Below are 22,791 nucleotides of genomic sequence, written 5' to 3' on the forward strand. Positions count from 1 at the left end.
GCGTAACACTATCTGCGAAGCCTTGCGGGTACCGTAGGTGCCTGTCGAGGATGAGGCCCATTGCGGCTCGCCCTTAGGTGTCCTACTCGGGATAGCGTCATTTAAAGAATGAAGGTCGGCACGACGTTAAAAAAAAAAAAAGTGGTGCAACACGAGGACTTCCCAAGAGGTCACCCATCCTAGTACTATTCTCGCCAAGCACGCTTAACTGCGGAAGTTCTGATGGGATCCGGTGCATTAGTGCTGGTATGATCGCACCTATTATAGTTCGCACACACATTTTGTTAACCATGCGGCGCGAGAGAGCGTAACACTATCCGCGAAGCCTTGCGGGTACCGTAGGTGCCTGTCGAGGATGAGGCCATTGCGGCTCGCCCTTAGGTGTCCTACTCGGGATAGCGTCATTTAAAGAATGAAGGTCGGCACGACGTTAAAAAAAAAAAAAAAAAACAGAGGTGCAACACGGACTTAACTGCCTGATGGGATCCGGTGCATTAGTGCTGGTATGATCGCACCTATTATAGTTCGCACACACAATTTGTTAACCATGCGGCGCGAGAGAGCGTAACACTATCTGCGAAGCCTTGCGGGTACCGTAGGTGCCTGTCGAGGATGAGGCCATTGCGGCTCGCCCTTAGGTGTCCTACTCGGGATAGCGTCATTTAAAGAATGAAGGTCGGCACGACGTTAAAAAAAAAAAAAAAAAAAAGTGGTGCAACACGAGGACTTCCCAGAGGTCACCCATCCTAGTACTACTCTCGCCAAGCACGCTTAACTGGAGTTCTGATGGGATCCGGTGCATTAGTGCTGGTATGATCGCACCTATAGTTCGCACACACAATTTTGTTAACCATGCGGCGCGAGAGAGCGTAACACTATCCGCGAAGCCTTGCGGGTACCGTAGGCCTGTCGAGGATGAGGCCATTGCGGCTCGCCCTTAGGTGTCTACTCGGGATAGCGTCATTTAAAGAATGAAGGTCGGCACGACGTTAAAAAAAAAAAAAAAAAAAGAGGTGCAACACGAGGACTTCCCAGAGGTCACCATCCTAGTACTATCTCGCCCAAGCACGCTTAACTGCGGAGTTCTGATGGATCCGGTGCATTAGTGCTGGTATGATCGCACCTATTATAGTTCGCACACACAATTTTGTTAACCATGCGGCGCGAGAGAGCGTAACACTATCTGCGAAGCCTTGCGGGTACCGTAGGTGCCTGTCGAGGATGAGGCCATTGCGGCTCGCCTTAGGTGTCCTACTCGGATAGCGTCATTTAAAGAATGAAGGTCGGCACGACGTTAAAAAAAAAAAAAGAGGTGCAACACGAGGACTTCCCAGAGGTCACCCATCCTAGTACTACTCTCGCCCAAGCACGCTTAACTGCGGAGTTCTGATGGGATCCGGTGCATTAGTGCTGGTATGATCGCACCTATTATAGTTCGCACCACAATTTTGTTAACCATGCGGCGCGAGAGAGCGTAACACTATCTGCGAAGCCTTGCGGTACCGTAGGTGCCTGTCGAGGATGAGGCCATTGCGGCTCGCCCTTAGGTGTCCTACTCGGGATAGCGTCATTTAAAGAATAAGGTCGGCACGACGTTAAAAAAAAAAAAGAGGTGCAACACGAGGACTTCCCAGGAGGTCACCCATCCTAGTACTATCTCGCCCAAGCACGCTTAACTGCGGAGTTCTGATGGGATCCGGTGCATTAGTGCTGGTATGATCGCACCTATTATAGTTCGCACACAATTTTGTTAACCATGCGGCGCGAGAGAGCGTAACACTATCCGCGAAGCCTTGCGGGTACCGTAGGTGCCTGTCGAGGATGAGGCCATTGCGGCTCGCCCTTAGGTGTCTACTCGGGATAGCGTCATTTAAAGAATGAAGGTCGGCACGACGTTAAAAAAAAAAAAAAAAAAAAAAGAGGTGCAACACGAGGACTTCCCAGGAGGTCACCCATCCTAGTACTATTCTCGCCCAAGCACGCTTAACTGCGGAGTTCTGATGGGATCCGGTGCATTAGCTGGTATGATCGCACCTATTATAGTTCGCACACACAATTTGTTAACCATGCGGCGCGAGAGAGCGTAACACTATCTGCGAAGCCTTGCGGGTACCGTAGGTGCCTGTCGAGGATGAGGCCATTGCGGCTCGCCCTTAGGTGTCCTACTCGGGATAGCGTCATTTAAAGAATGAAGGTCGGCACGACGTTAAAAAAAAAAAAAAAAAAAAAAAAAAAAAAAAAAAGAGGTGCAACACGAGGACTTCCCAGGAGGTCACCCATCCTAGTACTACTCTCGCCCAAGCACGCTTAACTGCGGAGTTCTGATGGGATCCGGTGCATTAGTGCTGGTATGATCGCACCTATTATAGTTCGCACACACAATTTTGTTAACCATGCGGCGCGAGAGAGCGTAACACTATCCGCGAAGCCTTGCGGGTACCGTAGGTGCCTGTCGAGGATGAGGCATTGCGGCTCGCCCTTAGGTGTCCTACTCGGGATAGCGTCATTTAAAGAATGAAGGTCGGCACGACGTTAAAAAAAAAAAAAAAAAAAGGGTGCAACACGAGGACTTCCCAGGAGGTCACCCATCCTAGTACTACTCTCGCCCAAGCACGCTTAACTGCGGAGTTCTGATGGGATCCGGTGCATTAGTGCTGGTATGATCGCACCTATTATAGTTCGCACACACAATTTTGTTAACATGCGACGCGAGAGAGCGTAACACTATCCGCGAAGCCTTGCGGGTACCGTAGGTGCCTGTCGAGGATGAGGCCATTGCGGCTCGCCCTTAGGTGTCCTACTCGGGATAGCGTCATTTAAAGAATGAAGGTCGGCACGACGTTAAAAAAAAAAAAAAAAAGGTGCAACACGAGGACTTCCCAGGAGGTCACCCATCCTAGTACTACTCTCGCCCAAGCACGCTTAACTGCGGAGTTCTGATGGGATCCGGTGCATTAGTGCTGGTATGATCGCACCTTATTAGTTCGCACACACAATTTTGTAACCATGCGGCGCGAGAGAGTAACACTATCCGCGAAGCCTTGCGGGTACCGTAGGTGCCTGTCGAGGATGAGGCCATTGCGGCTCGCCTTAGGTGTCCTACTCGGATAGCGTCATTTAAAGAATGAAGGTCGGCACGACGTTAAAAAAAAAAAAAAAAGTGGTGCAACACGAGGACTTCCCAGAGGTCACCCATCCTAGTACTATTCTCGCCCAAGCACGCTTAACTGCGGAGTTCTGATGGGATCCGGTGCATTAGTGCTGGTGATGCACCTATTATAGTTCGCACACACAATTTTGTTAACCATGCGGCGCGAGAGAGCGTAACACTATCCGCGAAGCCTTGCGGGTACCGTAGGTGCCTGTCGAGGATGAGGCATTGCGGCTCGCCCTTAGGTGTCCTACTCGGATAGCGTCATTTAAAGAATGAAGGTCGGCACGACGTTAAAAAAAAAAAAAAAAAAAAAAAAGGTGCAACACGAGGACTTCCCAGGAGGTCACCCATCCTAGTACTACTCTCGCCCAAGCACGCTTAACTGCGGAGTTCTGATGGATCCGGTGCATTAGTGCTGGTATGATCGCACCTATTATAGTTCGCACACACAATTTTGTTAACCATGCGGCGCGAGAGAGCGTAACACTATCTGCGAAGCCTTGCGGGTACCGTAGGTGCCTGTCGAGGATGAGGCCATTGCGGCTCGCCCTTAGGTGTCCTACTCGGGATAGCGTCATTTAAAGAATGAAGGTCGGCACGACGTTAAAAAAAAAAAAAAAGAGGTGCAACACGAGGACTTCCCAGGAGGTCACCCATCCTAGTATATCTCGCCCAAGCACGTTTAACTGCGGAGTTCTGATGGGATCCGGTGCATTAGTGCTGGTATGATCGCACCTATTATAGTTCGCACACACACAATTTTGTTAACCATGCGGCGCGAGAGAGCGTAACACTATCCGCGAGCCTTGCGGGTACCGTAGGTGCCTGTCGAGGATGAGGCATTGCGGCTCGCCCTTAGGTGTCCTACTCGGGATAGCGTCATTTAAAGAATGAAGGTCGGCACGACGTTAAAAAAAAAAAAAAAAGTGTGCAACACGAGGACTTCCCAAGGTCACCCATCCTAGTACTATTCTCGCCCAAGCACGCTTAACTGCGGAGTTCTGATGGGATCCGGTGCATTAGTGCTGGTATGATCGCACCTATTATAGTTCGCACACAATTTTGTTAACCATGCGGCGCGAGAGAGCGTAACACTATCCGCGAAGCCTTGCGGGTACCGTAGGTGCCTGTCGAGGATGAGGCATTGCGGCTCGCCCTTAGGTGCCCTACTCGGGATAGCGTCATTTAAAGAATGAAGGTCGGCACGACGTTAAAAAAAAAAAAAAAAAAGAGGTGCAACACGAGGACTTCCCAGGAGGTCACCCATCCTAGTACTACTCTCGCCCAAGCACTTAACTGCGGAGTTCTGATGGGATCCGGTGCATTAGTGCTGGTATGATCGCACCTATTATAGTTCGCACACACAATTTTGTTAACCATGCGGCGCGAGAGAGCGTAACACTATCTGCGAAGCCTTGCGGGTACCGTAGGTGCCTGTCGAGGATGAGGCCATTGCGGCTCGCCCTTAGGTGTCCTACTCGGGATAGCGTCATTTAAAGAATGAAGGTCGGCACGACGTTAAAAAAAAAAAAAAGGTGCAACACGAGGACTTCCCAGGAGGTCACCCATCCTAGTACTACTTCGCCCAAGCACGTTTAACTGCGGAGTTCTGATGGGATCCGGTGCATTAGTGCTGGTATGATCGCACCTATTATAGTTCGCACACACAATTTTGTTAACCATGCGGCGCGAAGAGCGTAACACTATCCGCGAAGCCTTGCGGGTACCGTAGGTGCCTGTCGAGGATGAGGCCATTGCGGCTCGCCCTTAGGTGTCCTACTCGGATAGCGTCATTTAAAGAATGAAGGTCGGCACGACGTTAAAAAAAAAAAAAAGTGGTGCAACACGAGGACTTCCAGGAGGTCACCCATCCTAGTACTATTCTCGCCCAAGCACGCTTAACTGCGGAGTTCTGATGGGATCCGGTGCATTAGTGCTGGTATGATCGCACCTTTATAGTTCGCACACACAATTTTGTTAACCATGCGGCGCGAGAGAGCGTAACACTATCGCGAAGCCTTGCGGGTACCGTAGGTGCCTGTCGAGGATGAGGCCATTGCGGCTCGCCCTTAGGTGTCCTACTCGGATAGCGTCATTTAAAGAATGAAGGTCGGCACGACGTTAAAAAAAAAAAAAAAAGAGGTGCAACACGAGGACTTCCGGAGATCCGGCGCATTAGTGCTGGTATGATCGCACCTATTATAGTTCGCACACACAATTTTGTTAACCATGCGGCGCGAGAGAGCGTAACACTATCTGCGAAGCCTTGCGGGTACCGTAGGTGCCTGTCGAGGATGAGGCCATTGCGGCTCGCCTTAGGTGTCCTACTCGGATAGCGTCATTTAAAGAATGAAGGTCGGCACGACGTTAAAAAAAAAAAAAAAAAGAGGTGCAACACGAGGACTTCCCAGGAGGTCACCCATCCTAGTACTACTCTCGCCCAAGCACGCTTAACTGCGGAGTTCTGATGGGATCCGGTGCATTAGTGCTGGTATGATCGCACCTATTATAGTTCGCACACAATTTTGTTAACCATGCGGCGCGAGAGAGCGTAACACTATCTGCGAAGCCTTGCGGGTACCGTAGGTGCCTGTCGAGGATGAGGCCATTGCGGCTCGCCCTTAGGTGTCCTACTCGATAGCGTCATTTAAAGAATGAAGGTCGGCACGACGTTAAAAAAAAAAAAAAAGAGGTGCAACACGAGGACTTCCCAGGAGGTCACCCATCCTAGTACTACTTCTCGCCCAAGCACGCTTAACTGCGGAGTTCTGATGGGATCCGGTGCATTAGTGCTGGTATGATCGCACCTATTATAGTTCGCACACACATTTTGTTAACATGCGGCGCGAGAGAGCGTAACACTATCCGCGAAGCCTTGCGGGTACCGTAGGTGCCTGTCGAGGATGAGGCCATTGCGGCTCGCCCTTAGGTGTCCTACTCGGGATAGCGTCATTTAAAGAATGAAGGTCGGCACGACGTTAAAAAAAAAAAAAAAAAGAGGTGCAACACGAGGACTTTCCCAGGAGGTCACCCATCCTAGTACTACTCGCCCAAGCACGCTTAACTGCGGAGTCTGATGGGATCCGGTGCATTAGTGCTGGTATGATCGCACCTATTATAGTTCGCACACAATTTTGTTAACCATGCGGCGCGAGAGAGCGTAACACTATCGCGAAGCCTTGCGGGTACCGTAGGTGCCTGTCGAGGATGAGGCCATTGCGGCTCGCCTTAGGTGTCCTACTCGGATAGCGTCATTTAAAGAATGAAGGTCGGCACGACGTTAAAAAAAAAAAAAAAGAGGGTGCAACACGAGGACTTCCCAGAGGTCCCATCCTAGTACTACTTCTCGCCCAAGCACGCTTAACTGCGGAGTTCTGATGGGATCCGGTGCATTAGTGCTGGTATGATCGCACCTATTATAGTTCGCACACACAATTTTGTTAACCATGCGGCGCGAGAGAGCGTAACACTATCTGCGAAGCCTTGCGGGTACCGTAGGTGCCTGTCGAGGATGAGGCCATTGCGGCTCGCCCTTAGGTGTCCTACTCGGGATAGCGTCATTTAAAGAATGAAGGTCGGCACGACGTTAAAAAAAAAAAAGTGTGCAACACGAGGACTTCCCAGAGGTCACCCATCCTAGTACTATTCTCGCCCAAGCACGCTTAACTGCGGAGTTCTGATGGGATCCGGTGCATTAGTGCTGGTATGATCGCACCTATTATAGTTCGCACACACAATTTTGTTAACCATGCGGCGCGAGAGAGCGTAACACTATCCGCGAAGCCTTGCGGGTACCGTAGGTGCCTGTCGAGGATGAGGCCATTGCGGCTCGCCCTTAGGTGTCCTACTCGGGATAGCGTCATTTAAAGAATGAAGGTCGGCACGACGTTAAAAAAAAAAAAAAAAAGAGGTGCAACAACGAGGACTTCCGTGGGATCCGCGCATTAGTGCTGGTATGATCGCACCTATTATAGTTCGCACACACAATTTTGTTAACCATGCGGCGCGAGAGAGCGTAACACTATCTGCGAAGCCTTGGGTACCGTAGGTGCCTGTCGAGGATGAGGCCATTGCGGCTCGCCCTTAGGTGTCCTACTCGGGATAGCGTCATTTAAAGAATGAAGGTCGGCACGACGTTAAAAAAAAAAAAAAAAAAGAGGTGCAACACGAGGACTTCCCAGGAGGTCACCCATCCTAGTACTACTCTCGCCCAAGCACGCTTAACTGCGGAGTTCTGATGGGATCCGGTGCATTAGTGCTGGTATGATCGCACCTATTATAGTTCGCACACACAATTTTGTTAACCATGCGGCGCGAGAGAGCGTAACACTATCTGCGAAGCCTTGCGGGTACCGTAGGTGCCTGTCGAGGATGAGGCCATTGCGGCTCGCCCTTAGGTGTCCTACTCGGATAGCGTCATTTAAAGAATGAAGGTCGGCACGACGTTAAAAAAAAAAAAAAAAGAGGTGCAACACGAGGACTTCCCAGGAGGTCACCCATCCTAGTACTATTCTCGCCCAAGCACGTTTAACTGCGGAGTTCTGATGGGATCCGGTGCATTAGTGCTGGTATGATCGCACCTATTATAGTTCGCACACAATTTTGTTAACCATGCGGCGCGAGAGAGCGTAACACTATCCGCGAAGCCTTGCGGGTACCGTAGGTGCCTGTCGAGGATGAGGCCATTGCGGCTCGCCCTTAGGTGTCCTACTCGGATAGCGTCATTTAAAGAATGAAGGTCGGCACGACGTTAAAAAAAAAAAAAAAAGAGGTGCAACACGAGGACTTCCCAGGAGGTCACCCATCCTAGTACTATTCTCGCCCAAGCACGTTTAACTGCGGAGTTCTGATGGGATCCGGTGCATTAGTGCTGGTATGATCGCACCTATTATAGTTCGCACACACAATTTTGTTAACCATGGCGCGAGAGAGCGTAACACTATCCGCGAAGCCTTGCGGGTACCGTAGGTGCCTGTCGAGGATGAGGCCATTGCGGCTCGCCCTTAGGTGTCCTACTCGGGATAGCGTCATTTAAAGAATGAAGGTCGGCACGACGTTAAAAAAAAAAAAAGAGGTGCAACACGAGGACTTCCCAGGAGGTCACCCATCCTAGTACTACTCTCGCCCAAGCACGCTTAACTGCGGAGTTCTGATGGGATCCGGTGCATTAGTGCTGGTATGATCGCACCTATTATAGTTCGCACACACAATTTTGTTAACCATGCGGCGCGAGAGAGCGTAACACTATCTGCGAAGCCTTGCGGGTACCGTAGGTGCCTGTCGAGGATGAGGCCATTGCGGCTCGCCCTTAGGTGTCCTACTCGGATAGCGTCATTTAAAGAATGAAGGTCGGCACGACGTTAAAAAAAAAAAAAAAAGAGGTGCAACACGAGGACTTCCCAGGAGGTCACCATCCTAGTACTATTCTCGCCCAAGCACGTTTAACTGCGGAGTTCTGATGGGATCCGGTGCATTAGTGCTGGTATGATCGCACCTATTATAGTTCGCACACACAATTTTGTTAACCATGCGGCGCGAGAGAGCGTAACACTATCCGCGAAGCCTTGCGGGTACCGTAGGTGCCTGTCGAGGATGAGGCCATTGCGGCTCGCCCTTAGGTGTCCTACTCGGGATAGCGTCATTTAAAGAATGAAGGTCGGCACGACGTTAAAAAAAAAAAAAAAGAGGTGCAACACGAGGACTTCCCAGGAGGTCACCCATCCTAGTACTATTCTCGCCCAAGCACGCTTAACTGCGGAGTTCTGATGGGATCCGGTGCATTAGTGCTGGTATGATCGCACCTATTATAGTTCGCACACACAATTTTGTTAACCATGCGGCGCGAGAGAGCGTAACACTATCCGCGAAGCCTTGCGGGTACCGTAGGTGCCTGTCGAGGATGAGGCCATTGCGGCTCGCCCTTAGGTGTCCTACTCGGGATAGCGTCATTTAAAGAATGAAGGTCGGCACGACGTTAAAAAAAAAAAAAAAAGGTGCAACACGAGGACTTCCCAGGAGGTCACCCATCCTAGTACTACTCTCGCCCAAGCACGCTTAACTGCGGAGTTCTGATGGGATCCGGTGCATTAGTGCTGGTATGATCGCACCTATTATAGTTCGCACACACAATTTTGTTAACCATGCGGCGCGAGAGAGCGTAACACTATCTGCGAAGCCTTGCGGGTACCGTAGGTGCCTGTCGAGGATGAGGCCATTGCGGCTCGCCCTTAGGTGTCCTACTCGGATAGCGTCATTTAAAGAATGAAGGTCGGCACGACGTTAAAAAAAAAAAAAGAGGTGCAACACGAGGACTTCCCAGAGGTCACCCATCCTAGTACTACTCTCGCCCAAGCACGCTTAACTGCGGAGTTCTGATGGGATCCGGTGCATTAGTGCTGGTATGATCGCACCTATTATAGTTCGCACACACAATTTTGTTAACCATGCGGCGCGAGAGAGCGTAACACTATCCGCGAAGCCTTGCGGGTACCGTAGGTGCCTGTCGAGGATGAGGCCATTGCGGCTCGCCCTTAGGTGTCCTACTCGGATAGCGTCATTTAAAGAATGAAGGTCGGCACGACGTTAAAAAAAAAAAAAAACAGAGGTGCAACACGAGGACTTCCCTGGGATCCGGTGCATTAGTGCTGGTATGATCGCACCTATTATAGTTCGCACACACAATTTTGTTAACCATGCGGCGCGAGAGAGCGTAACACTATCTGCGAAGCCTTGCGGGTACCGTAGGTGCCTGTCGAGGATGAGGCCATTGCGGCTCGCCCTTAGGTGTCCTACTCGGGATAGCGTCATTTAAAGAATGAAGGTCGGCACGACGTTAAAAAAAAAAAAAAAAAAGAGGTGCAACACGAGGACTTCCCAGGAGGTCACCCATCCTAGTACTACTCTCGCCCAAGCACGCTTAACTGCGGAGTTCTGATGGGATCCGGTGCATTAGTGCTGGTATGATCGCACCTATTATAGTTCGCACACACAATTTTGTTAACCATGCGGCGCGAGAGAGCGTAACACTATCTGCGAAGCCTTGCGGGTACCGTAGGTGCCTGTCGAGGATGAGGCCATTGCGGCTCGCCCTTAGGTGTCCTACTCGTGATAGCGTCATTTAAAGAATGAAGGTCGGCACGACGTTAAAAAAAAAAAAAAAAGAGGTGCAACACGAGGACTTCCCAGGAGGTCACCCATCCTAGTACTACTCTCGCCCAAGCACGTTTAACTGCGGAGTTCTGATGGGATCCGGTGCATTAGTGCTGGTATGATCGCACCTATTATAGTTCGCACACACAATTTTGTTAACCATGCGGCGCGAGAGAGCGTAACACTATCCGCGAAGCCTTGCGGTACCGTAGGTGCCTGTCGAGGATGAGGCCATTGCGGCTCGCCCTTAGGTGTCCTACTCGGGATAGCGTCATTTAAAGAATGAAGGTCGGCACGACGTTAAAAAAAAAAAAAAGAGGTGCAACACGAGGACTTCCCAGGAGGTCACCCATCCTAGTACTATTCTCGCCCAAGCACGCTTAACTGCGGAGTTCTGATGGGATCCGGTGCATTAGTGCTGGTATGATCGCACCTATTATAGTTCGCACACACAATTTTGTTAACCATGCGGCGCGAGAGAGCGTAACACTATCCGCGAAGCCTTGCGGGTACCGTAGGTGCCTGTCGAGGATGAGGCCATTGCGGCTCGCCCTTAGGTGTCCTACTCGGGATAGCGTCATTTAAAGAATGAAGGTCGGCACGACGTTAAAAAAAAAAAAAAAAGAGGTGCAACACGAGGACTTCCCAGGAGGTCACCCATCCTAGTACTACTCTCGCCCAAGCACGCTTAACTGCGGAGTTCTGATGGGATCCGGTGCATTAGTGCTGGTATGATCGCACCTATTATAGTTCGCACACACAATTTTGTTAACCATGCGGCGCGAGAGAGCGTAACACTATCTGCGAAGCCTTGCGGGTACCGTAGGTGCCTGTCGAGGATGAGGCCATTGCGGCTCGCCCTTAGGTGTCCTACTCGGGATAGCGTCATTTAAAGAATGAAGGTCGGCACGACGTTAAAAAAAAAAAAAAGAGGTGCAACACGAGGACTTCCCAGGAGGTCACCCATCCTAGTACTATTCTCGCCCAAGCACGCTTTAACTGCGGAGTTCTGATGGGATCCGGTGCATTAGTGCTGGTATGATCGCACCTATTATAGTTCGCACACACAATTTTGTTAACCATGCGGCGCGAGAGAGCGTAACACTATCCGCGAAGCCTTGCGGGTACCGTAGGTGCCTGTCGAGGATGAGGCCATTGCGGCTCGCCCTTAGGTGTCCTACTCGGGATAGCGTCATTTAAAGAATGAAGGTCGGCACGACGTTAAAAAAAAAAAAAAAGAGGTGCAACACGAGGACTTCCCAGGAGGTCACCCATCCTAGTACTATTCTCGCCCAAGCACGCTTTAACTGCGGAGTTCTGATGGGATCCGGTGCATTAGTGCTGGTATGATCGCACCTATTATAGTTCGCACACACAATTTTGTTAACCATGCGGCGCGAGAGAGCGTAACACTATCCGCGAAGCCTTGCGGGTACCAGGTGCCTGTCGAGGATGAGGCCATTGCGGCTCGCCCTTAGGTGTCCTACTCGGGATAGCGTCATTTAAAAATGAAGGTCGGCACGACGTTAAAAAAAAAAAAAAAAAAAGAGGTGCAACACGAGGACTTCCCAGGAGGTCACCCATCCTAGTACTACTCTCGCCCAAGCACGCTTAACTGCGGAGTTCTGATGGGATCCGGTGCATTAGTGCTGGTATGATCGCACCTATTATAGTTCGCACACACAATTTTGTTAACCATGCGGCGCGAGAGAGCGTAACACTATCCGCGAAGCCTTGCGGGTACCGTAGGTGCCTGTCGAGGATGAGGCCATTGCGGCTCGCCCTTAGGTGTCCTACTCGGATAGCGTCATTTAAAGAATGAAGGTCGGCACGACGTTAAAAAAAAAAAAAGTGGTGCAACACGAGGACTTCCCAGAGGTCACCCATCCTAGTACTATTCTCGCCCAAGCACGCTTAACTGCGGAGTTCTGATGGGATCCGGTGCATTAGTGCTGGTATGATCGCACCTATTATAGTTCGCACACACAATTTTGTTAACCATGCGGCGCGAGAGAGCGTAACACTATCCGCGAAGCCTTGCGGGTACCGTAGGTGCCTGTCGAGGATGAGGCCATTGCGGCTCGCCCTTAGGTGTCCTACTCGGGATAGCGTCATTTAAAGAATGAAGGTCGGCACGACGTTAAAAAAAAAAAAAAAGAGGTGCAACACGAGGACTGCCTGGATCCGGGCATTATGGCTGGTATGATCGCACCTATTATAGTTCGCACACACAATTTTGTTAACCATGCGGCGCGAGAGAGCGTAACACTATCTGCGAAGCCTTGCGGGTACCGTAGGTGCCTGTCGAGGATGAGGCCATTGCGGCTCGCCCTTAGGTGTCCTACTCGGGATAGCGTCATTTAAAGAATGAAGGTCGGCACGACGTTAAAAAAAAAAAAAAAAAAAGAGGTGCAACACGAGGACTTCCCAGGAGGTCACCCATCCTAGTACTACTTCGCCCAAGCACGCTTAACTGCGGAGTTCTGATGGGATCCGGTGCATTAGTGCTGGTATGATCGCACCTATTATAGTTCGCACACACAATTTTGTTAACCATGCGGCGCGAGAGAGCGTAACACTATCTGCGAAGCCTTGCGGGTACCGTAGGTGCCTGTCGAGGATGAGGCCATTGCGGCTCGCCCTTAGGTGTCCTACTCGGATAGCGTCATTTAAAGAATGAAGGTCGGCACGACGTTAAAAAAAAAAAAAAAAGAGGTGCAACACGAGGACTTCCCAGGAGGTCACCCATCCTAGTACTATTCTCGCCCAAGCACGTTTAACTGCGGAGTTCTGATGGGATCCGGTGCATTAGTGCTGGTATGATCGCACCTATTATAGTTCGCACACAATTTTGTTAACCATGCGGCGCGAGAGAGCGTAACACTATCCGCGAAGCCTTGCGGGTACCGTAGGTGCCTGTCGAGGATGAGGCCATTGCGGCTCGCCCTTAGGTGTCCTACTCGGATAGCGTCATTTAAAGAATGAAGGTCGGCACGACGTTAAAAAAAAAAAAAAAAAAAGAGGTGCAACACGAGGACTTCCCAGGAGGTCACCCATCCTAGTACTACTCTCTCGCCAAGCACGCTTAACTGCGGAGTTCTGATGGGATCCGGTGCATTAGTGCTGGTATGATCGCACCTATTATAGTTCGCACACACAATTTTGTTAACCATGCGCGCGAGAGCGTAACACTATCTGCGAAGCCTTGCGGGTACCGTAGGTGCCTGTCGAGGATGAGGCCATTGCGGCTCGCCTTAGGTGTCCTACTCGGGATAGCGTCATTTAAAGAATGAAGGTCGGCACGACGTTAAAAAAAAAAAAAGTGGTGCAACACGAGGACTTCCCAGAGGTCACCCATCCTAGTACTATTCTCGCCCAAGCACGCTTAACTGCGGAGTTCTGATGGGATCCGGTGCATTAGTGCTGGTATGATCGCACCTATTATAGTTCGCACACACAATTTTGTTAACCATGCGGCGCGAGAGAGCGTAACACTATCCGCGAAGCCTTGCGGGTACCGTAGGTGCCTGTCGAGGATGAGGCCATTGCGGCTCGCCCTTAGGTGTCCTACTCGGGATAGCGTCATTTAAAGAATGAAGGTCGGCACGACGTTAAAAAAAAAAAAAAAGAGGTGCAACACGAGGACTTCCCTGGGATCCGGCGCATTAGTGCTGGTATGATCGCACCTATTATAGTTCGCACACACAATTTTGTTAACCATGCGGCGCGAGAGAGCGTAACACTATCTGCGAAGCCTTGCGGGTACCGTAGGTGCTGTCGAGGATGAGGCCATTGCGGCTCGCCTTAGGTGTCCTACTCGGGATAGCGTCATTTAAAGAATGAAGGTCGGCACGACGTTAAAAAAAAAAAAAAAAAAGAGGTGCAACACGAGGACTTCCCAGGAGGTCACCCATCCTAGTACTACTCGCCCAAGCACGCTTAACTGCGGAGTTCTGATGGGATCCGGTGCATTAGTGCTGGTATGATCGCACCTATTATAGTTCGCACACACACCATTTTGTTAACCATGCGGCGCGAGAGAGCGTAACACTATCTGCGAAGCCTTGCGGGTACCGTAGGTGCTGTCGAGGATGAGGCCATTGCGGCTCGCCCTTAGGTGTCCTACTCGGATAGCGTCATTTAAAGAATGAAGGTCGGCACGACGTTAAAAAAAAAAAAAAAGAGGTGCAACACGAGGACTTCCCAGGAGGTCACCCATCCTAGTACTCTCGCCCAAGCACGTTAACTGCGGAGTTCTGATGGGATCCGGTGCATTAGTGCTGGTATGATCGCACCTATTATAGTTCGCACACACAATTTTGTTAACCATGCGGCGCGAGAGAGCGTAACACTATCCGCGAAGCCTTGCGGGTACCGTAGGTGCCTGTCGAGGATGAGGCCATTGCGGCTCGCCCTTAGGTGTCCTACTCGGATAGCGTCATTTAAAGAATGAAGGTCGGCACGACGTTAAAAAAAAAAAAAAGAGGTGCAACACGAGGACTTCCCAGGAGGTCACCCATCCTAGTACTATCTCGCCCAAGCACGCTTAACTGCGGAGTTCTGATGGGATCCGGTGCATTAGTGCTGGTATGATCGCACCTATTATAGTTCGCACACACAATTTTGTTAACCATGCGGCGCGAGAGAGCGTAACACTATCCGCGAAGCCTTGCGGGTACCGTAGGTGCCTGTCGAGGATGAGGCCATTGCGGCTCGCCCTTAGGTGTCCTACTCGGGATAGCGTCATTTAAAGAATGAAGGTCGGCACGACGTTAAAAAAAAAAAAAAAAAAAAAGAGGTGCAACACGAGGACTTCCCAGGAGGTCACCATCCTAGTACTACTCTCGCCCAAGCACGCTTAACTGCGGAGTTCTGATGGGATCCGGTGCATTAGTGCTGGTATGATCGCACCTATTATAGTTCGCACACACAATTTTGTTAACATGCGGCGCGAGAGAGCGTAACACTATCTGAAGCCTTGCGGGTACCGTAGGTGCCTGTCGAGGATGAGGCCATTGCGGCTCGCCCTTAGGTGTCCTACTCGGGATAGCGTCATTTAAAGAATGAAGGTCGGCACGACGTTAAAAAAAAAAAAAAGAGGTGCAACACGAGGACTTCCCAAGGTCACCCATCCTAGTACTACTCTCGCCCAAGCACGCTTAACTGCGGAGTTCTGATGGGATCCGGTGCATTAGTGCTGGTATGATCGCACCTATTATAGTTCGCACACACAATTTTGTTTCCATGCGGCGCGAGAGAGCGTAACACTATCTGCGAAGCCTTGCGGGTACCGTAGGTGCCTGTCGAGGATGAGGCCATTGCGGCTCGCCCTTAGGTGTCCTACTCGGGATAGCGTCATTTAAAGAATGAAGGTCGGCACGACGTTAAAAAAAAAAAAAAAAAAAAAGAGGTGCAACACGAGGATTCTCCTGGGGATGCCGGTGCATTAGTGCTGGTATGATCGCACCTATTATAGTTCGCACACACAATTTTTTAACCATGCGGCGCGAGAGAGCGTAACACTATCTGCGAAGCCTTGCGGGTACCGTAGGTGCCTGTCGAGGATGAGGCCATTGCGGCTCGCCCTTAGGTGTCCTACTCGGGATAGCGTCATTTAAAGAATGAAGGTCGGCACGACGTTAAAAAAAAAAAAAAAAAAAAAAAAAAAAGGGTGCAACACGAGGACTTCCCAGAGGTCACCCATCCTAGTACTACTCTCGCCCAAGCACGCTTAACTGCGGAGTTCTGATGGAATCCGGTGCATTAGTGCTGGTATGATCGCACCTATTATAGTTCGCACACACAATTTTGTTAACCATGCGGCGCGAGAGAGCGTAACACTATCCGCGAAGCCTTGCGGGTACCGTAGGTGCCTGTCGAGGATGAGGCCATTGCGGCTCGCCCTTAGGTGTCCTACTCGGGATAGCGTCATTTTAAAGAATGAAGGTCGGCACGACGTTAAAAAAAAAAAAAAAAGGGTGCAACACGAGGACTTCCCAGAGGTCACCCATCCTAGTACTACTCTCGCCCAAGCACGCTTAACTGCGGAGTTCTGATGGGATCCGGTGCATTAGTGCTGGTATGATCGCACCTATTATAGTTCGCACACACAATTTTGTTAACCATGCGGCGCGAGAGAGCGTAACACTATCTGCGAAGCCTTGCGGGTACCGTAGGTGCCTGTCGAGGATGAGGCCATTGCGGCTCGCCCTTAGGTGTCCTACTCGGGATAGCGTCATTTAAAGAATGAAGGTCGGCACGACGTTAAAAAAAAAAAAAAAAAGAGGTGCAACACGAGGACTTCCCAGAGGTCACCATCCTAGTACTACTCTCGCCCAAGCACGCTTAACTGCGGAGTTCTGATGGGATCCGGTGCATTAGTGCTGGTATGATCGCACCTATTATAGTTCGCACACACAATTTTGTTAACCATGCGGCGCGAGAGAGCGTAACACTATCTGCGAAGCCTTGCGGGTACCGTAGGTGCCTGTCGAGGATGAGGCCATTGCGGCTCGCCCTTAGGTGTCCTACTCGGGATAGCGTCATTTAAAGAATGAAGGTCGGCACGACGTTAAAAAAAAAAAAAAAGGTGCAACACGAGGACTTCCCAGGAGGTCACCCATCCTAGTACTATCTCGCCCAAGCACGCTTAACTGCGGAGTTCTGATGGGATCCGGTGCATTAGTGCTGGTATGATCGCACCTATTATAGTTCGCACACACAATTTTGTTAACCATGCGGCGCGAGAGAGCGTAACACTATCCGCGAAGCCTTGCGGGTACCGTAGGTGCCTGTCGAGGATGAGGCCATTGCGGCTCGCCCTTAGGTGTCCTACTCGGGATAGCGTCATTTAAAGAATGAAGGTCGGCACGACGTTAAAAAAAAAAAAAAAAGTGCAACACGAGGACTTCCCAGGAGGTCACCCATCCTAGTACTACTCTCGCCCAAGCACGCTTAACTGCGGAGTTCTGATGGGATCCGGTGCATTAGTGCTGGTATGATCGCACCTATTATAGTTCGCACACACAATTTTGTTAACCATGCGGCGCGAGAGAGCGTAACACTATCTGCGAAGCCTTGCGGGTACCGTAGGTGCCTGTCGAGGATGAGGCCATTGCGGCTCGCCCTTAGGTGTCCTACTCGGGATAGCGTCATTTAAAGAATGAAGGTCGGCACGACGTTAAAAAAAAAAAAAAAAAGAGGTGCAACACGAGGACTTCCCAGGAGGTCACCCATCCTAGTACTACTCTCGCCCAAGCACGCTTAACTGCGGAGTTCTGATGGGATCCGGTGCATTAGTGCTGGTATGATCGCACCTATTATAGTTCGCACACACAATTTTGTTAACCATGCGGCGCGAGAGAGCGTAACACTATCTGCGAAGCCTTGCGGGTACCGTAGGTGCCTGTCGAGGATGAGGCCATTGCGGCTCGCCCTTAGGTGTCCTACTCGGGATAGCGTCATTTAAAGAATGAAGGTCGGCACGACGTTAAAAAAAAAAAAAAAAAAAGTGGTGCAACACGAGGACTTCCCAGAGGTCACCCATCCTAGTACTATTCTCGCCCAAGCACGCTTTAACTGCGGAGTTCTGATGGGATCCGGTGCATTAGTGCTGGTATGATCGCACCTATTATAGTTCGCACACACAATTTTGTTAACCATGCGGCGCGAGAGAGCGTAACACTATCCGCGAAGCCTTGCGGGTACCGTAGGTGCCTGTCGAGGATGAGGCCATTGCGGCTCGCCCTTAGGTGTCCTACTCGGGATAGCGTCATTTAAAGAATGAAGGTCGGCACGACGTTAAAAAAAAAAAAAAAGAGGTGCAACACGAGGACTTCCCAGGAGGTCACCCATCCTAGTACTACTCTCGCCCAAGCACGCTTAACTGCGGAGTTCTGATGGGATCCGGTGCATTAGTGCTGGTATGATCGCACCTATTATAGTTCGCACACACAATTTTGTTAACCATGGCGCGAGAGAGCGTAACACTATCTGCGAAGCCTTGCGGGTACCGTAGGTGCCTGTCGAGGATGAGGCCATTGCGGCTCGCCCTTAGGTGTCCTACTCGGGATAGCGTCATTTAAAGAATGAAGGTCGGCACGACGTTAAAAAAAAAAAAAAAAAGAGGTGCAACACGAGGACTTCCCAGAGGTCACCCATCCTAGTACTACTCTCGCCCAAGCACGCTTAACTGCGGAGTTCTGATGGGATCCGGTGCATTAGTGCTGGTATGATCGCACCTATTATAGTTCGCACACACAATTTTGTTAACCATGCGGCGCGAGAGAGCGTAACACTATCCGCGAAGCCTTGCGGGTACCGTAGGTGCCTGTCGAGGATGAGGCCATTGCGGCTCGCCCTTAGGTGTCCTACTCGGGATAGCGTCATTTAAAGAATGAAGGTCGGCACGACGTTAAAAAAAAAAAAAAAAAGAGGTGCAACACGAGGACTTCCCAGGAGGTCACCCATCCTAGTACTACTCTCGCCCAAGCACGCTTAACTGCGGAGTTCTGATGGGATCCGGTGCATTAGTGCTGGTATGATCGCACCTATTATAGTTCGCACACACAATTTTGTTAACCATGCGGCGCGAGAGAGCGTAACACTATCTGCGAAGCCTTGCGGGTACCGTAGGTGCCTGTCGAGGATGAGGCCATTGCGGCTCGCCCTTAGGTGTCCTACTCGGGATAGCGTCATTTAAAGAATGAAGGTCGGCACGACGTTAAAAAAAAAAAAAAAGAGGTGCAACACGAGGACTTCCCAGGAGGTCACCCATCCTAGTACTACTCTCGCCCAAGCACGCTTAACTGCGGAGTTCTGATGGGATCCGGTGCATTAGTGCTGGTATGATCGCACCTATTATAGTTCGCACACACAATTTTGTTAACCATGCGGCGCGAGAGAGCGTAACACTATCCGCGAAGCCTTGCGGGTACCGTAGGTGCCTGTCGAGGATGAGGCCATTGCGGCTCGCCCTTAGGTGTCCTACTCGGGATAGCGTCATTTAAGAATGAAGGTCGGCACGACGTTAAAAAAAAAAAAAAAAAAAAGAGGTGCAACACGAGGACTTCCAGGAGGTCACCCATCCTAGTACTACTCTCGCCCAAGCACGCTTAACTGCGGAGTTCTGATGGGATCCGGTGCATTAGTGCTGGTATGATCGCACCTATTATAGTTCGCACACACAATTTTGTTAACCATGCGGCGCGAGAGAGCGTAACACTATCTGCGAAGCCTTGCGGGTACCGTAGGTGCCTGTCGAGGATGAGGCCATTGCGGCTCGCCCTTAGGTGTCCTACTCGGGATAGCGTCATTTAAAGAATGAAGGTCGGCACGACGTTAAAAAAAAAAAAAAAAAAGGTGCAACACGAGGACTTCCCAGGAGGTCACCCATCCTAGTACTACTCTCGCCCAAGCACGCTTAACTGCGGAGTTCTGATGGGATCCGGTGCATTAGTGCTGGTATGATCGCACCTATTATAGTTCGCACACACAATTTTGTTAACCATGCGGCGCGAGAGAGCGTAACACTATCGCGAAGCCTTGCGGGTACCGTAGGTGCCTGTCGAGGATGAGGCCATTGCGGCTCGCCCTTAGGTGTCCTACTCGGGATAGCGTCATTTAAAGAATGAAGGTCGGCACGACGTTAAAAAAAAAAAAAAAAGAGGTGCAACACGAGGACTTCCCAGGAGGTCACCCATCCTAGTACTACTCTCGCCCAAGCACGCTTAACTGCGGAGTTCTGATGGGATCCGGTGCATTAGTGCTGGTATGATCGCACCTATTATAGTTCGCACACACAATTTTGTTAACCATGCGCGCGAGAGAGCGTAACACTATCTGCGAAGCCTTGCGGGTACCGTAGGTGCCTGTCGAGGATGAGGCCATTGCGGCTCGCCCTTAGGTGTCCTACTCGGGATAGCGTCATTTAAAGAATGAAGGTCGGCACGACGTTAAAAAAAAAAAAAAAGAGGTGCAACACGAGGACTTCCCAGAGGTCACCCATCCTAGTACTACTCTCGCCCAAGCACGCTTAACTGCGGAGTTCTGATGGGATCCGGTGCATTAGTGCTGGTATGATCGCACCTATTATAGTTCGCACACACAATTTTGTTAACCATGCGGCGCGAGAGAGCGTAACACTATCCGCGAAGCCTTGCGGGTACCGTAGGTGCCTGTCGAGGATGAGGCCATTGCGGCTCGCCCTTAGGTGTCCTACTCGGGATAGCGTCATTTAAAGAATGAAGGTCGGCACGACGTTAAAAAAAAAAAAAAAAAAGAGGTGCAACACGAGGACTTCCCAGGAGGTCACCCATCCTAGTACTACTCTCGCCCAAGCACGCTTAACTGCGGAGTTCTGATGGGATCCGGTGCATTAGTGCTGGTATGATCGCACCTATTATAGTTCGCACACACAATTTTGTTAACCATGCGGCGCGAGAGAGCGTAACACTATCTGCGAAGCCTTGCGGGTACCGTAGGTGCCTGTCGAGGATGAGGCCATTGCGGCTCGCCCTTAGGTGTCCTACTCGGGATAGCGTCATTTAAAGAATGAAGGTCGGCACGACGTTAAAAAAAAAAAAAAAAAAAGAGTGCAACACGAGGACTTCCCAGGAGGTCACCCATCCTAGTACTACTCTCGCCCAAGCACGCTTAACTGCGGAGTTCTGATGGGATCCGGTGCATTAGTGCTGGTATGATCGCACCTATTATAGTTCGCACACACAATTTTGTTAACCATGCGGCGCGAGAGAGCGTAACACTATCCGCGAAGCCTTGCGGGTACCGTAGGTGCCTGTCGAGGATGAGGCCATTGCGGCTCGCCCTTAGGTGTCCTACTCGGGATAGCGTCATTTAAAGAATGAAGGTCGGCACGACGTTAAAAAAAAAAAAAAAGAGGTGCAACACGAGGACTTCCCAGAGGTCACCCATCCTAGTACTACTCTCGCCCAAGCACGCTTAACTGCGGAGTTCTGATGGGATCCGGTGCATTAGTGCTGGTATGATCGCACCTATTATAGTTCGCACACACAATTTTGTTAACCATGCGGCGCGAGAGAGCGTAACACTATCTGCGAAGCCTTGCGGGTACCGTAGGTGCCTGTCGAGGATGAGGCCATTGCGGCTCGCCCTTAGGTGTCCTACTCGGGATAGCGTCATTTAAAGAATGAAGGTCGGCACGACGTTAAAAAAAAAAAAAAAAAAAGAGGTGCAACACGAGGACTTCCCAGGAGGTCACCCATCCTAGTACTACTCTCGCCCAAGCACGCTTAACTGCGGAGTTCTGATGGGATCCGGTGCATTAGTGCTGGTATGATCGCACCTATTATAGTTCGCACACACAATTTTGTTAACCATGCGGCGCGAGAGAGCGTAACACTATCCGCGAAGCCTTGCGGGTACCGTAGGTGCCTGTCGAGGATGAGGCCATTGCGGCTCGCCCTTAGGTGTCCTACTCGGGATAGCGTCATTTAAAGAATGAAGGTCGGCACGACGTTAAAAAAAAAAAAAAAAGAGGTGCAACACGAGGACTTCCCAGGAGGTCACCCATCCTAGTACTACTCTCGCCCAAGCACGCTTAACTGCGGAGTTCTGATGGGATCCGGTGCATTAGTGCTGGTATGATCGCACCTATTATAGTTCGCACACACAATTTTGTTAACCATGCGGCGCGAGAGAGCGTAACACTATCTGCGAAGCCTTGCGGGTACCGTAGGTGCCTGTCGAGGATGAGGCCATTGCGGCTCGCCCTTAGGTGTCCTACTCGGGATAGCGTCATTTAAAGAATGAAGGTCGGCACGACGTTAAAAAAAAAAAAAAAAGAGGTGCAACACGAGGACTTCCCAGGAGGTCACCCATCCTAGTACTACTCTCGCCCAAGCACGCTTAACTGCGGAGTTCTGATGGGATCCGGTGCATTAGTGCTGGTATGATCGCACCTATTATAGTTCGCACACACAATTTTGTTAACCATGCGGCGCGAGAGAGCGTAACACTATCCGCGAAGCCTTGCGGGTACCGTAGGTGCCTGTCGAGGATGAGGCCATTGCGGCTCGCCCTTAGGTGTCCTACTCGGGATAGCGTCATTTAAAGAATGAAGGTCGGCACGACGTTAAAAAAAAAAAAAAAAGAGGTGCAACACGAGGACTTCCCAGCACCCATCCTAGTACTACTCTCGCCCAAGCACGCTTAACTGCGGAGTTCTGATGGGATCCGGTGCATTAGTGCTGGTATGATCGCACCTATTATAGTTCGCACACAATTTTGTTAACCATGCGGCGCGAGAGAGCGTAACACTATCCGCGAAGCCTTGCGGGTACCGTAGGTGCCTGTCGAGGATGAGGCCATTGCGGCTCGCCCTTAGGTGTCCTACTCGGGATAGCGTCATTTAAAGAATGAAGGTCGGCACGACGTTAAAAAAAAAAAAAAGAGGTGCAACACGAGGACTTCCCAGAGGTCACCCATCCTAGTACTACTCTCGCCCAAGC

The 22,791-nt window shown here is 50.7% G+C and overlaps 67 non-coding genes and 1 pseudogene across 67 annotated transcripts; all 68 read right to left on the reverse strand.

The window, feature by feature from the left end:
* Positions 1-141: 141 nt before the first annotated feature.
* LOC114927138 (5S ribosomal RNA) lies at positions 142-260 on the reverse strand. Its single transcript, XR_003817531.1, has one exon. It is a non-coding gene; the product is annotated as a 5S ribosomal RNA (ribosomal RNA).
* A 449-nt stretch (positions 261-709) lies between these two features.
* LOC114927143 (5S ribosomal RNA) lies at positions 710-824 on the reverse strand (annotated as a pseudogene).
* Positions 825-1,010: 186 nt separating this feature from the next.
* Positions 1,011-1,125, reverse strand: LOC114927142 (5S ribosomal RNA). Its single transcript, XR_003817535.1, has one exon. It is a non-coding gene; the product is annotated as a 5S ribosomal RNA (ribosomal RNA).
* Positions 1,126-1,309: 184 nt separating this feature from the next.
* On the reverse strand, positions 1,310-1,427 carry LOC114927174 (5S ribosomal RNA). Its single transcript, XR_003817566.1, has one exon. It is a non-coding gene; the product is annotated as a 5S ribosomal RNA (ribosomal RNA).
* A 182-nt stretch (positions 1,428-1,609) lies between these two features.
* On the reverse strand, positions 1,610-1,727 carry LOC114927170 (5S ribosomal RNA). The gene has a single exon (XR_003817562.1). It is a non-coding gene; the product is annotated as a 5S ribosomal RNA (ribosomal RNA).
* A 192-nt stretch (positions 1,728-1,919) lies between these two features.
* Positions 1,920-2,036, reverse strand: LOC114927132 (5S ribosomal RNA). The gene has a single exon (XR_003817525.1). It is a non-coding gene; the product is annotated as a 5S ribosomal RNA (ribosomal RNA).
* Positions 2,037-2,243: 207 nt separating this feature from the next.
* LOC114927123 (5S ribosomal RNA) lies at positions 2,244-2,362 on the reverse strand. The gene has a single exon (XR_003817516.1). It is a non-coding gene; the product is annotated as a 5S ribosomal RNA (ribosomal RNA).
* A 190-nt stretch (positions 2,363-2,552) lies between these two features.
* LOC114927164 (5S ribosomal RNA) lies at positions 2,553-2,671 on the reverse strand. The gene has a single exon (XR_003817556.1). It is a non-coding gene; the product is annotated as a 5S ribosomal RNA (ribosomal RNA).
* Positions 2,672-2,858: 187 nt separating this feature from the next.
* On the reverse strand, positions 2,859-2,977 carry LOC114927157 (5S ribosomal RNA). The gene has a single exon (XR_003817549.1). It is a non-coding gene; the product is annotated as a 5S ribosomal RNA (ribosomal RNA).
* Positions 2,978-3,160: 183 nt separating this feature from the next.
* On the reverse strand, positions 3,161-3,275 carry LOC114927141 (5S ribosomal RNA). Its single transcript, XR_003817534.1, has one exon. It is a non-coding gene; the product is annotated as a 5S ribosomal RNA (ribosomal RNA).
* Positions 3,276-3,468: 193 nt separating this feature from the next.
* On the reverse strand, positions 3,469-3,586 carry LOC114927187 (5S ribosomal RNA). Its single transcript, XR_003817579.1, has one exon. It is a non-coding gene; the product is annotated as a 5S ribosomal RNA (ribosomal RNA).
* Positions 3,587-3,774: 188 nt separating this feature from the next.
* Positions 3,775-3,891, reverse strand: LOC114927192 (5S ribosomal RNA). The gene has a single exon (XR_003817584.1). It is a non-coding gene; the product is annotated as a 5S ribosomal RNA (ribosomal RNA).
* Positions 3,892-4,079: 188 nt separating this feature from the next.
* Positions 4,080-4,196, reverse strand: LOC114927133 (5S ribosomal RNA). Its single transcript, XR_003817526.1, has one exon. It is a non-coding gene; the product is annotated as a 5S ribosomal RNA (ribosomal RNA).
* A 188-nt stretch (positions 4,197-4,384) lies between these two features.
* LOC114927190 (5S ribosomal RNA) lies at positions 4,385-4,501 on the reverse strand. The gene has a single exon (XR_003817582.1). It is a non-coding gene; the product is annotated as a 5S ribosomal RNA (ribosomal RNA).
* Positions 4,502-4,686: 185 nt separating this feature from the next.
* Positions 4,687-4,804, reverse strand: LOC114927124 (5S ribosomal RNA). Its single transcript, XR_003817517.1, has one exon. It is a non-coding gene; the product is annotated as a 5S ribosomal RNA (ribosomal RNA).
* A 185-nt stretch (positions 4,805-4,989) lies between these two features.
* Positions 4,990-5,107, reverse strand: LOC114927193 (5S ribosomal RNA). Its single transcript, XR_003817585.1, has one exon. It is a non-coding gene; the product is annotated as a 5S ribosomal RNA (ribosomal RNA).
* A 433-nt stretch (positions 5,108-5,540) lies between these two features.
* LOC114927155 (5S ribosomal RNA) lies at positions 5,541-5,659 on the reverse strand. Its single transcript, XR_003817547.1, has one exon. It is a non-coding gene; the product is annotated as a 5S ribosomal RNA (ribosomal RNA).
* A 184-nt stretch (positions 5,660-5,843) lies between these two features.
* On the reverse strand, positions 5,844-5,963 carry LOC114927181 (5S ribosomal RNA). Its single transcript, XR_003817573.1, has one exon. It is a non-coding gene; the product is annotated as a 5S ribosomal RNA (ribosomal RNA).
* A 188-nt stretch (positions 5,964-6,151) lies between these two features.
* Positions 6,152-6,268, reverse strand: LOC114927137 (5S ribosomal RNA). The gene has a single exon (XR_003817530.1). It is a non-coding gene; the product is annotated as a 5S ribosomal RNA (ribosomal RNA).
* A 184-nt stretch (positions 6,269-6,452) lies between these two features.
* LOC114927139 (5S ribosomal RNA) lies at positions 6,453-6,569 on the reverse strand. Its single transcript, XR_003817532.1, has one exon. It is a non-coding gene; the product is annotated as a 5S ribosomal RNA (ribosomal RNA).
* A 184-nt stretch (positions 6,570-6,753) lies between these two features.
* LOC114927131 (5S ribosomal RNA) lies at positions 6,754-6,871 on the reverse strand. The gene has a single exon (XR_003817524.1). It is a non-coding gene; the product is annotated as a 5S ribosomal RNA (ribosomal RNA).
* A 439-nt stretch (positions 6,872-7,310) lies between these two features.
* On the reverse strand, positions 7,311-7,429 carry LOC114927166 (5S ribosomal RNA). The gene has a single exon (XR_003817558.1). It is a non-coding gene; the product is annotated as a 5S ribosomal RNA (ribosomal RNA).
* A 188-nt stretch (positions 7,430-7,617) lies between these two features.
* Positions 7,618-7,736, reverse strand: LOC114927165 (5S ribosomal RNA). The gene has a single exon (XR_003817557.1). It is a non-coding gene; the product is annotated as a 5S ribosomal RNA (ribosomal RNA).
* Positions 7,737-7,922: 186 nt separating this feature from the next.
* On the reverse strand, positions 7,923-8,041 carry LOC114927167 (5S ribosomal RNA). The gene has a single exon (XR_003817559.1). It is a non-coding gene; the product is annotated as a 5S ribosomal RNA (ribosomal RNA).
* Positions 8,042-8,225: 184 nt separating this feature from the next.
* Positions 8,226-8,344, reverse strand: LOC114927177 (5S ribosomal RNA). The gene has a single exon (XR_003817569.1). It is a non-coding gene; the product is annotated as a 5S ribosomal RNA (ribosomal RNA).
* Positions 8,345-8,532: 188 nt separating this feature from the next.
* On the reverse strand, positions 8,533-8,650 carry LOC114927191 (5S ribosomal RNA). The gene has a single exon (XR_003817583.1). It is a non-coding gene; the product is annotated as a 5S ribosomal RNA (ribosomal RNA).
* A 188-nt stretch (positions 8,651-8,838) lies between these two features.
* LOC114927161 (5S ribosomal RNA) lies at positions 8,839-8,957 on the reverse strand. Its single transcript, XR_003817553.1, has one exon. It is a non-coding gene; the product is annotated as a 5S ribosomal RNA (ribosomal RNA).
* A 187-nt stretch (positions 8,958-9,144) lies between these two features.
* Positions 9,145-9,263, reverse strand: LOC114927158 (5S ribosomal RNA). The gene has a single exon (XR_003817550.1). It is a non-coding gene; the product is annotated as a 5S ribosomal RNA (ribosomal RNA).
* Positions 9,264-9,448: 185 nt separating this feature from the next.
* LOC114927175 (5S ribosomal RNA) lies at positions 9,449-9,566 on the reverse strand. The gene has a single exon (XR_003817567.1). It is a non-coding gene; the product is annotated as a 5S ribosomal RNA (ribosomal RNA).
* Positions 9,567-10,006: 440 nt separating this feature from the next.
* On the reverse strand, positions 10,007-10,125 carry LOC114927188 (5S ribosomal RNA). The gene has a single exon (XR_003817580.1). It is a non-coding gene; the product is annotated as a 5S ribosomal RNA (ribosomal RNA).
* A 189-nt stretch (positions 10,126-10,314) lies between these two features.
* On the reverse strand, positions 10,315-10,433 carry LOC114927163 (5S ribosomal RNA). The gene has a single exon (XR_003817555.1). It is a non-coding gene; the product is annotated as a 5S ribosomal RNA (ribosomal RNA).
* Positions 10,434-10,619: 186 nt separating this feature from the next.
* On the reverse strand, positions 10,620-10,738 carry LOC114927162 (5S ribosomal RNA). The gene has a single exon (XR_003817554.1). It is a non-coding gene; the product is annotated as a 5S ribosomal RNA (ribosomal RNA).
* A 189-nt stretch (positions 10,739-10,927) lies between these two features.
* LOC114927129 (5S ribosomal RNA) lies at positions 10,928-11,046 on the reverse strand. Its single transcript, XR_003817522.1, has one exon. It is a non-coding gene; the product is annotated as a 5S ribosomal RNA (ribosomal RNA).
* A 187-nt stretch (positions 11,047-11,233) lies between these two features.
* On the reverse strand, positions 11,234-11,353 carry LOC114927183 (5S ribosomal RNA). Its single transcript, XR_003817575.1, has one exon. It is a non-coding gene; the product is annotated as a 5S ribosomal RNA (ribosomal RNA).
* A 188-nt stretch (positions 11,354-11,541) lies between these two features.
* Positions 11,542-11,661, reverse strand: LOC114927184 (5S ribosomal RNA). Its single transcript, XR_003817576.1, has one exon. It is a non-coding gene; the product is annotated as a 5S ribosomal RNA (ribosomal RNA).
* Positions 11,662-11,850: 189 nt separating this feature from the next.
* On the reverse strand, positions 11,851-11,969 carry LOC114927140 (5S ribosomal RNA). The gene has a single exon (XR_003817533.1). It is a non-coding gene; the product is annotated as a 5S ribosomal RNA (ribosomal RNA).
* Positions 11,970-12,154: 185 nt separating this feature from the next.
* LOC114927125 (5S ribosomal RNA) lies at positions 12,155-12,272 on the reverse strand. Its single transcript, XR_003817518.1, has one exon. It is a non-coding gene; the product is annotated as a 5S ribosomal RNA (ribosomal RNA).
* A 437-nt stretch (positions 12,273-12,709) lies between these two features.
* On the reverse strand, positions 12,710-12,827 carry LOC114927185 (5S ribosomal RNA). The gene has a single exon (XR_003817577.1). It is a non-coding gene; the product is annotated as a 5S ribosomal RNA (ribosomal RNA).
* A 188-nt stretch (positions 12,828-13,015) lies between these two features.
* On the reverse strand, positions 13,016-13,134 carry LOC114927168 (5S ribosomal RNA). The gene has a single exon (XR_003817560.1). It is a non-coding gene; the product is annotated as a 5S ribosomal RNA (ribosomal RNA).
* Positions 13,135-13,323: 189 nt separating this feature from the next.
* Positions 13,324-13,443, reverse strand: LOC114927127 (5S ribosomal RNA). The gene has a single exon (XR_003817520.1). It is a non-coding gene; the product is annotated as a 5S ribosomal RNA (ribosomal RNA).
* A 182-nt stretch (positions 13,444-13,625) lies between these two features.
* On the reverse strand, positions 13,626-13,743 carry LOC114927126 (5S ribosomal RNA). Its single transcript, XR_003817519.1, has one exon. It is a non-coding gene; the product is annotated as a 5S ribosomal RNA (ribosomal RNA).
* Positions 13,744-14,180: 437 nt separating this feature from the next.
* On the reverse strand, positions 14,181-14,297 carry LOC114927182 (5S ribosomal RNA). Its single transcript, XR_003817574.1, has one exon. It is a non-coding gene; the product is annotated as a 5S ribosomal RNA (ribosomal RNA).
* Positions 14,298-14,485: 188 nt separating this feature from the next.
* LOC114927134 (5S ribosomal RNA) lies at positions 14,486-14,600 on the reverse strand. The gene has a single exon (XR_003817527.1). It is a non-coding gene; the product is annotated as a 5S ribosomal RNA (ribosomal RNA).
* Positions 14,601-14,786: 186 nt separating this feature from the next.
* On the reverse strand, positions 14,787-14,904 carry LOC114927171 (5S ribosomal RNA). The gene has a single exon (XR_003817563.1). It is a non-coding gene; the product is annotated as a 5S ribosomal RNA (ribosomal RNA).
* A 194-nt stretch (positions 14,905-15,098) lies between these two features.
* On the reverse strand, positions 15,099-15,216 carry LOC114927180 (5S ribosomal RNA). Its single transcript, XR_003817572.1, has one exon. It is a non-coding gene; the product is annotated as a 5S ribosomal RNA (ribosomal RNA).
* A 184-nt stretch (positions 15,217-15,400) lies between these two features.
* Positions 15,401-15,517, reverse strand: LOC114927186 (5S ribosomal RNA). Its single transcript, XR_003817578.1, has one exon. It is a non-coding gene; the product is annotated as a 5S ribosomal RNA (ribosomal RNA).
* Positions 15,518-15,971: 454 nt separating this feature from the next.
* LOC114927128 (5S ribosomal RNA) lies at positions 15,972-16,089 on the reverse strand. The gene has a single exon (XR_003817521.1). It is a non-coding gene; the product is annotated as a 5S ribosomal RNA (ribosomal RNA).
* A 189-nt stretch (positions 16,090-16,278) lies between these two features.
* LOC114927189 (5S ribosomal RNA) lies at positions 16,279-16,396 on the reverse strand. Its single transcript, XR_003817581.1, has one exon. It is a non-coding gene; the product is annotated as a 5S ribosomal RNA (ribosomal RNA).
* A 190-nt stretch (positions 16,397-16,586) lies between these two features.
* On the reverse strand, positions 16,587-16,703 carry LOC114927130 (5S ribosomal RNA). Its single transcript, XR_003817523.1, has one exon. It is a non-coding gene; the product is annotated as a 5S ribosomal RNA (ribosomal RNA).
* A 186-nt stretch (positions 16,704-16,889) lies between these two features.
* Positions 16,890-17,007, reverse strand: LOC114927172 (5S ribosomal RNA). The gene has a single exon (XR_003817564.1). It is a non-coding gene; the product is annotated as a 5S ribosomal RNA (ribosomal RNA).
* A 186-nt stretch (positions 17,008-17,193) lies between these two features.
* Positions 17,194-17,312, reverse strand: LOC114927160 (5S ribosomal RNA). Its single transcript, XR_003817552.1, has one exon. It is a non-coding gene; the product is annotated as a 5S ribosomal RNA (ribosomal RNA).
* Positions 17,313-17,502: 190 nt separating this feature from the next.
* Positions 17,503-17,621, reverse strand: LOC114927147 (5S ribosomal RNA). Its single transcript, XR_003817539.1, has one exon. It is a non-coding gene; the product is annotated as a 5S ribosomal RNA (ribosomal RNA).
* A 192-nt stretch (positions 17,622-17,813) lies between these two features.
* LOC114927135 (5S ribosomal RNA) lies at positions 17,814-17,932 on the reverse strand. The gene has a single exon (XR_003817528.1). It is a non-coding gene; the product is annotated as a 5S ribosomal RNA (ribosomal RNA).
* A 188-nt stretch (positions 17,933-18,120) lies between these two features.
* Positions 18,121-18,239, reverse strand: LOC114927148 (5S ribosomal RNA). The gene has a single exon (XR_003817540.1). It is a non-coding gene; the product is annotated as a 5S ribosomal RNA (ribosomal RNA).
* A 188-nt stretch (positions 18,240-18,427) lies between these two features.
* On the reverse strand, positions 18,428-18,545 carry LOC114927176 (5S ribosomal RNA). The gene has a single exon (XR_003817568.1). It is a non-coding gene; the product is annotated as a 5S ribosomal RNA (ribosomal RNA).
* A 190-nt stretch (positions 18,546-18,735) lies between these two features.
* On the reverse strand, positions 18,736-18,854 carry LOC114927149 (5S ribosomal RNA). The gene has a single exon (XR_003817541.1). It is a non-coding gene; the product is annotated as a 5S ribosomal RNA (ribosomal RNA).
* A 188-nt stretch (positions 18,855-19,042) lies between these two features.
* LOC114927150 (5S ribosomal RNA) lies at positions 19,043-19,161 on the reverse strand. Its single transcript, XR_003817542.1, has one exon. It is a non-coding gene; the product is annotated as a 5S ribosomal RNA (ribosomal RNA).
* A 192-nt stretch (positions 19,162-19,353) lies between these two features.
* On the reverse strand, positions 19,354-19,471 carry LOC114927173 (5S ribosomal RNA). Its single transcript, XR_003817565.1, has one exon. It is a non-coding gene; the product is annotated as a 5S ribosomal RNA (ribosomal RNA).
* A 189-nt stretch (positions 19,472-19,660) lies between these two features.
* LOC114927159 (5S ribosomal RNA) lies at positions 19,661-19,779 on the reverse strand. The gene has a single exon (XR_003817551.1). It is a non-coding gene; the product is annotated as a 5S ribosomal RNA (ribosomal RNA).
* Positions 19,780-19,967: 188 nt separating this feature from the next.
* LOC114927151 (5S ribosomal RNA) lies at positions 19,968-20,086 on the reverse strand. The gene has a single exon (XR_003817543.1). It is a non-coding gene; the product is annotated as a 5S ribosomal RNA (ribosomal RNA).
* A 187-nt stretch (positions 20,087-20,273) lies between these two features.
* On the reverse strand, positions 20,274-20,391 carry LOC114927178 (5S ribosomal RNA). Its single transcript, XR_003817570.1, has one exon. It is a non-coding gene; the product is annotated as a 5S ribosomal RNA (ribosomal RNA).
* A 191-nt stretch (positions 20,392-20,582) lies between these two features.
* On the reverse strand, positions 20,583-20,701 carry LOC114927152 (5S ribosomal RNA). The gene has a single exon (XR_003817544.1). It is a non-coding gene; the product is annotated as a 5S ribosomal RNA (ribosomal RNA).
* Positions 20,702-20,892: 191 nt separating this feature from the next.
* LOC114927169 (5S ribosomal RNA) lies at positions 20,893-21,011 on the reverse strand. The gene has a single exon (XR_003817561.1). It is a non-coding gene; the product is annotated as a 5S ribosomal RNA (ribosomal RNA).
* Positions 21,012-21,199: 188 nt separating this feature from the next.
* On the reverse strand, positions 21,200-21,317 carry LOC114927179 (5S ribosomal RNA). Its single transcript, XR_003817571.1, has one exon. It is a non-coding gene; the product is annotated as a 5S ribosomal RNA (ribosomal RNA).
* A 192-nt stretch (positions 21,318-21,509) lies between these two features.
* LOC114927153 (5S ribosomal RNA) lies at positions 21,510-21,628 on the reverse strand. The gene has a single exon (XR_003817545.1). It is a non-coding gene; the product is annotated as a 5S ribosomal RNA (ribosomal RNA).
* A 189-nt stretch (positions 21,629-21,817) lies between these two features.
* Positions 21,818-21,936, reverse strand: LOC114927154 (5S ribosomal RNA). Its single transcript, XR_003817546.1, has one exon. It is a non-coding gene; the product is annotated as a 5S ribosomal RNA (ribosomal RNA).
* A 189-nt stretch (positions 21,937-22,125) lies between these two features.
* LOC114927156 (5S ribosomal RNA) lies at positions 22,126-22,244 on the reverse strand. The gene has a single exon (XR_003817548.1). It is a non-coding gene; the product is annotated as a 5S ribosomal RNA (ribosomal RNA).
* A 189-nt stretch (positions 22,245-22,433) lies between these two features.
* LOC114927136 (5S ribosomal RNA) lies at positions 22,434-22,547 on the reverse strand. Its single transcript, XR_003817529.1, has one exon. It is a non-coding gene; the product is annotated as a 5S ribosomal RNA (ribosomal RNA).
* Positions 22,548-22,791: the final 244 nt, after the last annotated feature.

This window comes from Arachis hypogaea, unplaced genomic scaffold (assembly GCF_003086295.3).
Source record: "Arachis hypogaea cultivar Tifrunner unplaced genomic scaffold, arahy.Tifrunner.gnm2.J5K5 arahy.Tifrunner.gnm2.scaffold_44, whole genome shotgun sequence".
NCBI lineage: Eukaryota > Viridiplantae > Streptophyta > Magnoliopsida > Fabales > Fabaceae > Arachis > Arachis hypogaea.